This window comes from Macaca nemestrina, chromosome 14, assembly GCF_043159975.1.
Source record: "Macaca nemestrina isolate mMacNem1 chromosome 14, mMacNem.hap1, whole genome shotgun sequence".
Classification (NCBI taxonomy): Eukaryota; Metazoa; Chordata; class Mammalia; order Primates; family Cercopithecidae; genus Macaca; species Macaca nemestrina.
Window position 1 is genome coordinate 62,961,345 of NC_092138.1, and position 12,492 is coordinate 62,973,836.

The following is a 12,492-nucleotide window of genomic DNA, read 5'->3' on the forward strand; positions in this document are numbered from 1 at the left end:
CCAGGCCTCTTCTGGTGAATATTTGCATGCCTACCCTGTGCCAGCCTTGTGCCAGGGCTGTGGGAAGCAGATGCAGGCTGGTTTCGTACATTTAGTAATCCAGGGAGCACACATGTGAACAGATGTTCTTAGTGGAATTGGCTGGTCTGCCACCAATAGGTCATTAATCGGTTATTAAAAGCTGAAGAGTCCTAAGAGGAATATTTTGTGAAGTCGCGGTAGAAATGGGTTAGCTCTGGGAGTCGGGGCAGGACACATGTGGGAAAGTGAAATGGGAGGAAGCGTTTGAGCTGAGGCTTGAGATGGTAGACTGCCATTTAGAGGAGGAAAGAGGCACATGCCGAGTGAAGGTAAGCAGCAGGAGACAGGGCTGGGGGAATGGTCGAGGAAGGGTTGTCCAGAGCAGGCAGACTACTAGGGGGACAGGTGATGAGGCTGGAGAGGTGGACAGGGGTCAGCTTATGGAGCGCCACAGGTAGTGACAAGAATTTTAAGCAGAGTGGCATGGCCAGATTTAGGATCTAGACCAGGATTCAGCAAATGTTTTGTGAAAAAAGATCAGATAGTAAATATTGTAGACTGTGAGACTTATCGTTTCTGTTGCAGCTGTCCAACTCGGCCATCATAGTGTGAGAGCAGCCGCAGACAATATGTAAATGAAAGAGTAAGACTCTGTTCTAACGCTTTATTTGTGCACACTGAAATAATTTCATATGATTTTTATGTCACAAAATATTCTTTTGACTTTTTTTCCCAACCATTTATAAACATAAAAACCATTCTTAGCTCATGAGTTGTGCAAAAACAGGCAACAGGCTAGATTTGACCAGGGACTTTATTTTACCTACTCTGTTCTGGAGCAGTCCGTCAGGCAGAAGAGTATAAAAGGGATTGGAGGGCTACTTCAAGGCAAGAAGCTCAGCCAGGAAGCTGCAGAAGTGATCCAGGGAGAGAAATGAGGGTTATAGGAGTTGGCACTGCAAAGAGGGAGAGATTCAGATCAGGGAGGTAGGATTGGATGCCAGAGGTTAATGGGAGAACTAGCCCCCCTCAAATCACCAAGGGGACCCCAGGTCTCCTCAGCAAGGGGAAGCTGCTGCTCGTAGCTTTGGTGGATTCCTCACTGAGCTGTGGCATTGGACAAGAGTGTACAGGAGCATGAGCTAGAGGGAAAGAGCCCTCTGCCTCCGCCACCCCATGCATGGAGGGAGGGCACCAGGACCCCAAGCTGTTGCTCCCTGAGAATCAGGTGGTAACTTCTCTCCCACACTGTCTTCAGCAGGAGAGTTTTTTTTGTTTTTGTTTTTGTTTTTTTTGAGACAGAGTCTGGCTCTGTCGCCCAGGCTGGAGTGCAGTGGCCGGATCTCAGCTCACTGCAAGCTCCGCCTCCCGGGTTTAAGCCATTCTCCTGCCTCAGCCTCTGGAATAGCTGGGACTACAGGCGCCCGCCACCTCGCCCAGCTAGTTTTTTGTACTTTTTAGTAGAGACGGGGTTTCACCGTGTTAGCCAGGATGGTCTCGATCTCCTGACCTCGTGATCCGCCCGTCTCGGCCTCCCAAAGTGCTGAGATTACAGGCATGAGCCACCGCGCCCGGCCCAGCAGGAGAGTTTTTATGGGCCAGAGCTTTCCAGAGACCAAATTCTTCTCTCTGAAATTCCCTCTGGCTTGTTTGGCAGGGCCAGTTGCTGTCAATAGTGTTACCTGCCTGGCATGCAATAGTGGTTATATGCGGGACTGTGGAGATGAAAGCAGGCCCTCCTAGTTGCAGGTCTGTTGGCCACAGCCCTAGATCCTGTCTTGAAGAGGCCAGAGAAGGTGGCAAGGGAGGAGGAGGAGAAGGTCTTGAGGGAGGAGGAGGGGCAAAGACTCGCTCACTGAGTCCTATAGATTAAGGTTTGGGGGAGAATCCCTCCTGTGTAGTGCTGGCCTTCTTTCTTTATGCCCAAAAGCCTGGAGACCTTGTTCCCTAAGGAGAACCTGCTGATGTGCCTCCTCTTCTAAAATCAGGGAGGGACAGCCAGGCCAGCTCCTTCACCATGGCAGACCTGCCTTCCTCATTAGTCTTCCTCACACACAAACATTGGGAAGTTCAGCCTCCCTAACTTCCCACATGGCCTCAACACAGATGTCCCATAGCATCTCCCATGGCTCAAGGATCCCCAGGGACTTCTCTAGGCCATGTCAGTCCCTCAGCCTACAAAGGCCAAGCCCAGAAGGAACAAGTTCCCTGGGGTCACACTGCCACACTAGAAACATCCTGTACCAGGAGGGGGCTGAGTCCTCAGGACAAGGGGAGCTGTTTTTCTTCCTGGCTTCCCCGAACACAGCTCAGTGGGAAGTCCTTCCCAGTGTCCCAGGCTCCCCTCAGCCCAGGCTTCGCAAGATCATTCTTCATAATGCCCAACCTTCTGGGAGAGCTGTCTGCAGAGAATCCAGCTGGACAGCTAGGATATCTGTGTTGCTGCCTCCACTCACTCTGTCCCTGGGCAGTTTGGGCATCAGTTTCTGCATCTGTCAGGTGAGATAATGGTTCCTGCTCATGGGCTTCCCAGAGCGATCGTGAGGGTGGTGAGTAGACAGAGAGGGTCAGAGATCAGGAGAGTCTCTAAGTGCCATGTGGCATCTCAGCACAGGCGAACCTCTGGAGCCCATACCAGGTCTGGCCCTCAGAGAATAGCTCTTGGGGAAGGGGGAAAGGAACAGAGCTGTAATCAGGCTGCTCAGACAAGGGCTAGGGTTTTGGCCACCCCTACTGACACTCCCCTCACTAGATTCAAGCCTGACACATCAGTGAGGGAGTTGAAAGTCCTCATCTGCTCACATTTTCCCCAGAACCTTTTTTTATAGTAGGTAATGGCTATTGAGCACTTAATATGTGCTGAGCACCACAGCCATCTCTTACTCCTCAAAGCCCCATGAAACCAGCATGGTGGCACACATCTCAGCTACCCAAGAGGCTGAGGCAGGAGGATTGCTTGAACCCTTGAGTTGTGCAAGCCCAGGAGGCTGCACTGAGCCACATTTGCACCACTGCACTGCAACCTGGATGACAGAGCAAGACCCTGCCTCCAACAAAACAAAGGCCAGGTGCAGTGGCTCAGGCCTGTAATCCCAACACTTTGGGAGGCTGAGGCAGGAGGGGATCACTGGAGCCCAGAAGTTCAAGACCAGCCTGGGCAGCAAAGTGACACCCCGTCTCTACAAAAAATTAGCCAGGTGTGGTGGCATGCACCTATAGTCCCAACTACTTGGGAGGCTGAGGTGGGAGGATTGCTTGAGCCCAGGAGGTTGAGGCTGCAGTGAGCCAAGGTTGTGCCATTGCACGCCAGCCTACACAACAGAGAGAGACGTCTCAAAAAAAAAAAAAAAAATCCCCGTGAAGTATGTATTCTTATTATCCTCATTTTACTAGAGGGGAAACTAAAGATTGGAGAAGTTAGGTCTCTTGCCCAAAATCACTCAGCAAACAACCGATGATCTGAAATTCCTCTCAGGTCTGTGTCCTTGACAAGAGCTGTATGAACTGCCCCTGAAACTGTCTTAAAACTGCCTTGGAATTGGGGCATTCGTACAGCTCTTTTTGGAGTTCCTGGGGCAGAGTGGCCCAGGTCAGTCCAAGTGGAAGGAAAGTTTACACATATTCCAAAGCAGAAAACACCAGTTAATCCCCAACTCCTGCTCTGGAAGACAAGGCTTTTTCTCCAGTGGCCACTAGGGTGCAGTATGTATCCCTAAACCCGGAGCCTGGGGGTGGAGTGGAGGAACGCTTACACTTTGCCTCCGGAAAGCTCTCTATGTAAAACTGTTCAGTAGAGTTTATAACCAATATTTTTAAAATTTGTCACATTTCATTTTTTTAATATTACTTTCTCTCTGCTTGTTGATATACACAGTATAGGCCATGGGAAGGTTTAGGGCAAAGGAGTGAATGATAAAGCCTAGCTGCTGCTTCTTGTTGTTTTTGAGACAAGTCTTGCTCTGTCCCCCAGACTGGAATGCAGTGGCATGATCTCGGCTCACTGCAACCTCTGCCTCCTGGGTTCCTGCAATTCTCCTGTGTCAGCCACCTGAGTAGCTGAAATTACAGGCCTGAAATTACAGGCGTGCACCGCCACGCCCGGCTACGTTTTGTATTTTTAGTAGAGACGAGGTTTCACCGTGTTAGCCATTCCAGTCTCAGGTGATCCGCCTGCCTCATCGTCCGAAAGTGCTGGGATTAGAGGTGTGAGCCACCGCATCCAGCCTGCTAGCTCATTTTTTTAAAGGGTAATGCTAGCTACTGTATTGAGACTAGACCACAGGGCTGAGTGGGAACAAGGGAAGAGGCTGGAAGACCAGAAGGCGCCTGCTATAATCTGAAAGAGGCAGCATTGGCTGGAACCAAGGTAACAGTGCTGTAGTGGTGAGGAGTGGCTGGATTCTGGACACATTTTGCAGCTTAACACCTATAGCTTTTGCCGACAGCTGGGATGTGGGGTGTGAGAGCGAGAGAAGAGTCAGGGATGACTTTAAAGTTTTTGGCCTGAGCAATTGGAAGACTGAGTTTGATGTTTACTGAGATAGGAAAGTGTGTGGGAGGAGCGGGCTTGGGGATGAAAATCTGTCCAGTAGGCAGTTGTGTGTGGGAGTCTGAAGTCTGGAGACAGGACTGGGCTGGAAATCTAATTTGGGGAGCTGTTAATGGCGCCTATAATGGTATTTAAAGGCTGGTGAAATCATGTAGGGAAGGAGAGTGAAAGAGAAGATGTCCAAAGGTAACTATGCCCTGGGTACACCCTCATCCTGAAGGCAGGAAGCTGAGAACAGGGCAGGAGTTAGAGATGTCCAAAGCCAGAGACGGGCTGAAGCTGCAGGACTCAGTGCTACAGGAAGTCCTGTAGGGTGACGGGCTCTAGGGTTTTCTTCCAGGTTGCCTAGGGGAGGATGGGCTTCTCTCACTTATCCTGACCTGTCTGAACCCCTTGAGAGAAGGGTCTGGCCCTAGGGCACATACTCAGTTAAGGCCTCAAGAGTGTTCAGGCTCCCAGGGCCAAAGGAGACCATGAGCCTTGGCTACTTCCACTCCTTTTATTTTCTTTTTTTTTTTTCCCAAGATGGGATCTCGTTCTGCCACCCAGGCTGGAGTGCAGTGGCGCGATCTCAGCTCACTGCAAGCTCCACCTCCCAGGTTCACGCCATTCTCCTGCCTCAGCCTCCCAAGTAGCTGGGACTACAGGCGCCCGCCACCACGCCTGGCTAATTTTTTATATTTTTAGTAGAGACGGGACTTCACTTTGTTAGCTAGGATGGTCTCGATTTTCCGACCTCGTGATCCGCCCACCTCGGCCTCCCAAAGTGCTGGGATTACAGGCGTGAGCCACCGCGCCCAGCCGACTTCCTCTCCTTTTCTTTTGCCCCAATATGGGTGCTCTAGAGGTCTCCACAATCTCTCCCTGGGCTACCTCGTCCACCTGCAAGCCTTCAACTGCCACTGCTGGGCTTCAGTGCTCTGTCTCCAATGCAGATCCCTGGCTTTCGCTAGATGTCCCAGCATGTTCAATACCGCAGCCATCTTTCCCCCCCAAACTGTCTTCTCATGTCTGCACCACCTACCCAGTTCCTAGACAGAGCCCTGGACAACACCTTCCACCCTTCCCAGAGCCTACTCAAGGTCCATAACTTCCAGCTTCTGAATCTCTTATCTGGTCATCCTCTCTTCTCCCCCACCCTTCACCAGCTGTGTCAATTCAGCTGCCTCTCGTTGCTCTCCTGCCCCCAGTCCCTCCCCTTCCAATTCAGCCTCCACACAGAGGCTAAAGGGCCCCTTCTCCGGCACAAATCTGGCTCTGCCATGACTTGGCTTAACACTCTTTTCTGAATATCTAAAAGATGAAAGTCCCCGCTGCCCACCCTGGCCCCCTAAGCACCTCCAGCCACTCCCTACCTTGCCTGCTCCCTGTCAAGTGCGTCGGTGTGAAGAGAGTCCACCAACGGGCTTTGTGTGAGCAACAAGGCTGTTTATTTCACCTGGGTGCAGGCGGGCTGAGTCTGAAAAAGGAGTCAGCAAAGGGTGGTGGGATTATCATTAGTTCTGTAGGTTTTGGGATGGGGGTGGAGTTAGGAGCAATGTTTTGCGGGCAGGGGGTGGATCTCACAAAAGTAAATTCTCAACGGTAGGGAGAATTAAAAAGAACCTTCTTAAGGGTGGGGGAGATTACAAAGTATATTGATCAGTTAGGATGGGGCAGAAACAAATCACAATGGTGGAATGTCATCAGTTAAGGCTATTTTCACTTCTTTTGTGGGTCTTCAGTTGCTTCAGGTGATCTGGATGTATACATGCAGGTCACAGGGGATCAGGCTTAGGTTGGGCTTAGAGGCCTGACACTCCCCTGCAGCCACACTGAGCATCCTGGGGCTCTGAACTCAGCCTTTGTTCCTGCCGTTACCTCTAGCTGGAACCCCCAAACCCCTGTCCCTGGTGAACAAGACTGCCTAGTATGGGTGAGAAGTGCCTTGAGAGCTGGGGTAGGCACTAGGTTGGGGGTCAGGGGTGGCGGGGAAAGAGGGAGTCCTTCCAGCGGGGCTCTGGAGGACCTCTCAAATGAGGCATCTCCTTCCCGCTTCAGAGACTCTTGTGGGGCCAAAGGTTGGGTGGGCCCAGGAGGGCACCTTCAACTAGCCTTCCTCTGCCCAAAAACTGAGTCTCCCTTAGCCTTAGAAGTTTTATCCTCTGTCTCATATCCCCTGGCACAGGACCAGAGGCCAAGGCAGGGCTTGGGGAATGGCGAGGGTTGGGGAGGGCAAGAACACGGTTTTGCTACCCCTGACAGGGCTCTTCCAGGGGCCTATTGCAACCCCCATCTAAGGACTCCTCATTGGCCAGTGAGGGTTTGTGTGGGTCCCTGGAGGACTCAAAGGATCAACCCAAAATTTGGGGCCTCATCTGTGTGAGCTGTGTATGTCTTCTCCCTTAGCCCCTGACCCAGCCTCAGAGCCTCCACCCTCCACTAACCAGGCCTTCCCACTGGGCCCAGAGCATCCTCTCCAGAACCCCCACCTTGGCTCCTGACCATAGAGACAAGGAGAGACCATGAGCTCTGGCAAACTCTACCCAGCCTTGCTACATCACAAGGGAATGCTAGTGTCAAGAATTAAACTTGAAGCATCTCAGTTCCTCTCAGCCTCATTATCGCATTTTTGAGGTATGAAAACTGAGGCCCACAGAGATTAAATCACTTGCCCAAAGTTCAGGGTGCACACTTGAGTGGGTTTTTTTAATTTGTAGTTTTGTTTTGTGTGTTTGTTATTTTAACTATATAACATATATACCTATATGTTATATATACTCATGTTTACAAAATATACTTAATACACAATTTAAAAACCAAATAAGGCCGGGTATGGTGGCTCACGCCTGTAATCCCAGCACTTTGGGAGGCAGAGGCGGGTGGATCACCTGAGGTCAGGAGTTGAAGATCAACCTGGCCAGCATGGCGAAACCCTGTCTCTACTAAAAATACAAAAATTAGCCAGGTGTGGTAGCACGTGCCTGTAGTCCCAGCTACTCAGGAAGCTGAGGCAGAAGATTCACTTGAACCCGGAAGGCAGAGGTTTCAGTGAGCCGAGATCGCGCCACTGCACTCCAGTCTGGGCAACAGAGCAAGACTCTGTCTCAAAAAATAAAAAATAAATAAATAAAAAATAAAAACCAAACAAAAACTAGCCAAGGTCACCTCCTTGGTTTCTGGCTGAAAGCACAGGCTTCGTGGGCACATTGACAAGGGCTGTAATTCCTGCTCTCTGCCCCTTACTGAGCCAATCTCCCCGGCCTCAGTTTCCCTGTATGTCAGATGGCATGATGACGTGCAGCTCCCTTCAGAGGGTGCGTAGTGATAGCAGCACACACACTCCCATGTGCCAGGCATCGCCCGTGTCATCCTCCCAGCGGCACTGTGAAGTGGGAGCTATTATCTTGCCTAAGGTCATATGGCTAGTGAGTGGCAGGGCCGGTATTTGGATCCAGGCGGGCTTGCTTCATTGTCTGTGCTAAGTGCCACAGTATGAGCCCCTGCCATGTACAGGAGGGTGGGGGTCACCCTGAGTTTCACTGTTTCTACTGTAAGATCAGCACAGAGGTGAGTATGGAGCAACTGTGCTGTTCAGAGTGACTCCGGCCTCCTCACAGTGAGGGTGCCAGCACCAGGCCAGGCCTGAGGCGACTGCTCCCACCTCTTCCTAGGCTGCAGGACCCCAGCTGAGGGAGGAAACCTAAGACCAGCCAGATCAGGGTGCTGCCAGTATCCCTTGGAATCCCTGGAGCTGAATGGGAGAGCAGGCCAGGCAGGGGTAAGGGGCTTCCCTCAAAGCTGGGACTACTAGGCTGAGAACCATACACTCATCTGCAGAGCCCTGGATGGGCCTGGCCTGGGAGTGGGGCCATGACATGAGGCTTCAAAGTGCTGTAAGAAGAGCTGGGGGGCTCTCCAGACACCAAAAGATCCAAGCCTTCTGTACATGTGGGGAAACTGAGGCCCAGAGAGGGAAGGGGTCCTATCCAGGTCACACAGCCAGTCCATGCTGGGCCTGGGAGAATGAGAGAGGGTCCGGTGCTCCCATGGCTCATGTCCTAGCCCGGGTCCCAGAGCTGCACAGATCCATCTACAGGAGGAACCATGCGTATGCATGCATGTGCATACGTGTGTGTGCGCACGTATGCATGACAGCAAAACCAAGAGCAGGGACCTACAAGGTACTATGATGCCCACCCCACCTTATCCTGATGCCTCCCTCCCTCCCTCCCTCCTTCCTTCTTTCCTTCCTTCCTTCCTGATGCAGTACCTGTCTTTCTCCTCCAGAGACTGCCCTTACCTCTGCCCCAGCCCTTGTTTTCATCTATCCCCAGGGCCTGGCCTCAGTCCACCCACCATCCCCCTTCTCTGACATCTTCTCCCCTTTCCTCTTTCCATTCCAGCACCATGGCCCCTCCAGCTCCCCCTCAGAGAGCTGGCTGTTCCTTCAGCCTGGCATGTTCTTTCCCCAAGTGTCCACATGGCTCACTCCCTCACACCTTCAGGTCTTTACTCAAAGTCACCTTCTCACTGAGGCCTTCTGCTCTTCACACCTCCCCACACTTTCTATACACTGCCTGCTTTTTCTCCATAGCATCTATAACATGCCATATATTTTACATAGAACACTAGCTCCATGAGGACAAGGACTTTTATCTTCCTTATGCCTGTGTCCTCAATGCTGGAATGGTGCCTGGCACACTGGGGGCTCTCAACTGGTATCTGCCAAGAGAATGGAAAGGCTTGCTCTGCAACTGGTCAGGGCTCATCTGAGCCTGATGTTGGGACCAGAAACTGCAAGGTGTTAAGGGCAGAGGGCCTAGTGCAAGCCTGTGGCAGAGCAGTGGACAGCAGGTGGGAGCTCTGTATGAACCCATGGCTGCCCTGCCTCCAGGGCCCCTCCCAGGGACAGGAGGATGCCAGAGGGCTGAAGTGCTTGGGGAAGGGCAGAGGAGGGTAGGAACCAGAACCCTGGGCCCCGTATATGCCTCTCTCAGCTGTAACTGAGGCCTTGGGACCATTCTGCTCTGGAATGCCAAGAATGAGAGAGGCTAACAGGGCCACTGAGGGTAAGACTGGGGAAGGGGCTTACAGAGGGTCACCGAAGAAGGCTATTGTACAGCTGGGGACTTCCAACTTCCAGCTGTGGGCCCTTCCCTGGTCACTCCCAGCCCTGGTTCCCCTGGCTCAGCTCCTCCCACCATGGGATGTCAGACACAGTCGTCCTCCCTGGATTCCCTGTGATCTCACCAGGCTCCCCACCTGTTACCCCTACCTCCTGCCCCCCATTCTCACACTACAGCTATTCTTTCTTTGTCTTTTAAATACTACATACTGGCCAGGTGCGAGGGCTCACGCCTGTAATCCTAACACTTTAGAAGGCCAAAGTGGGTGGATCACTTGAGGTCAGGAGTTTGAGACCAGCCTGGCCAACATGGTGAAATCCGGTCTCTACTAAAAATGCAAAAATTAGCCGGGCGTGGTGGCGCACGCCTGTAATCCCAGCTACTTGAGAGGCTGAGGAAGGAGAATTGCTTGAACCCGGGAGGCAGAGGTTTCAGTGAGCTGAGATCACGCCACTGCACCCCAGCCTGCGCAATGGGAGCGAGACTCCATTAAAAAAAAAAATATGTATATATATATATATAAAACATACAAACAATATGGATCACATTTATATGCTATCAATCATATAATAAACCCACAAATGTCTAACCCCAGAACTAGAAAATTATTAATAGCTTGCACTACTCTGGTGTTCCTCCCCATCTGCCTATAGGAATTATTTCTTTTTCTAAAATAGCTTTCTTACATATATATAGTGAAGAATGTATTTTTGCTTATTTTTCAGCTACAAGACTGGTGTCACATTGTATATAGTCTGTATTACTTTTTTGTTTTTTTGAGAAGGAATCTCACTCTGTCACCCAGGCTGGAGTACAGCAGCACAATCTCCACTCACTGCAACCTCCGCCTCCTGGATTCTGGATTCAAGGGATTCTCTCTTGCCTCAGCTTTTTGAGTAGCTGGGACTACAGGTGCCCAACTACACCAGGCTGCTGTTGTTTTTGTTTGTTTGTTTGTTTTTGTTTTTGTTTTTGTTTTGTTTTGAGGCCGTCTCGCTCTGTCGCCAGGCGGGAGTGCAGTGATGCAATCTTGGCTCACTGCAACCTCCGCCTCCCAGGTTCAGGCAATTCTCCCACCTCAGTCTCCCGAGTAGCTGGGACTACAGGTGCCTGCCACCACACCCAGCTAATTTTTGCATTTTTAGTAGAGACAGGGTTTTACCATGTTGGCCAGGATGGTCTTGATCTCTTGACCTTGTGATCCACCCACCTCTGCCACCCAAAGTGCTGGGATTACAGGCGTGAACCACCACGCCCGGCTACTGTTATTACTTTTTATGCCTCCAGAATTTTTCTGTGTTGTTGCAGGTGTCTGTTGTGCCTTAATTTTCACTATTGTAGAGGATTCTATTATGTGCAATTGCACAGCCGTGTATGTATCTGTTCCCCTGTGGAGGGACATTTGGGTTGTGTCCAGTGTCTCTTGACCACCTACCTTGTGCAGTGCCCCCTGACCCTCCTGTCATTAATCCACACTCTAGCTACATCCACAGACCCATGACTTCACGAACCCCCATCTTCTACTTCTGAGCTCCAGACCATATAAAAGGCATAACTGTGCTTATTGAGCACTTACTCTGAGCCAGAAACGATTCTCAACATTTTACATGTGGTAGCGCATTTAATTTTCACAGCAACACAAATGGGAGGTAATATTCTTATCGTCATTTTACAGATGAGAAGACCAAGGCCCAGAAGGGTTGAATATCTTGCTCAAGATCACACACCTTTTGCCACCCCCAATTCCAAGTCCCATAGGCAACTCAGACTCAGCACGTCCGTGATGTAACTTATCATCTTCCTCTCCAAGCCATTTCCACACTTGTGTCCTACTCTCAGTGGGGACGTCTCCAATCCCCAGGCCCAAGCTGGAAACTGGAAGCCTTTTCTGACTCCTCCCTCTCCCTCACCCACTCCATCCAAATGGAGCCTAAGTCCTGCACATTGTACTTCTCGGATATTGATCAATCCCATCTCTCGTCTCCACGTCCACAGTGCTGACCCATTATTAGGTGCCCGGCTGCTGCTCCTGGCTCATCACTTCCCGGCAGTCTTCGCAGGCCCGTCTCCACCATTTCCAGCATCCTACACACTGTGGCTCAGGTGTGCTTTCTAAACCTCACCTCACCATGTCCCCCACCTCCAGAACGAAGCCCAGCTTCCTCTGCCCATCCCCTCAAACTGTAAAGTGCAGCGCCCAGCCCCGAAAAAGACACCCCCCACCACCATACCTTGCTCTGTCTCCTTCTGGGAAGCCTCCTGGCCTTGACCCAGAGGCTGCATGTGAGTTTCCCCACCCCGAGCCCCACAGCCTCCAAGCCTCCCACTCTGCACGCACCTTCTTCCTTATAATTACCTGTTCCCCATTAAACTGCAACCCTCAAAGGCAGAGCACAGCGCACCCACTGCACATCCCCAGTGTCCAGGCAGGGCCTGCACACAGTAGGTGCACAATAATTGTTGAAAGGCAAAATGCATGAGCAATGACAGGAACCATGGGTGATGCTGCTTTCTGAGCCCCAGGCAGCAGAGTGACTCCTGCCTGGCCCCAGGGTCAGCAGATCCTGGCCCCCCCACCCCCACCCAACCTCTGCGGCTGCTTCCCTGGGGCTCTTGGGGCCCTATGAGGCTTCTTCCTGTGTCTTCATGTGTTCTAAGGATTTCCCTCTTTGCATCTTCCTTTCCAATTCCTTCATGTGGGAGCACTCTGGCACCAGGGAGAAGAAAGAGGAGCCCAACCCCTTACCAGCCTTCAATCTATAACAAGCATTCTCAAGGGAATTAAAACTGATTCTTAAAAGGAGAGGTGAAAAA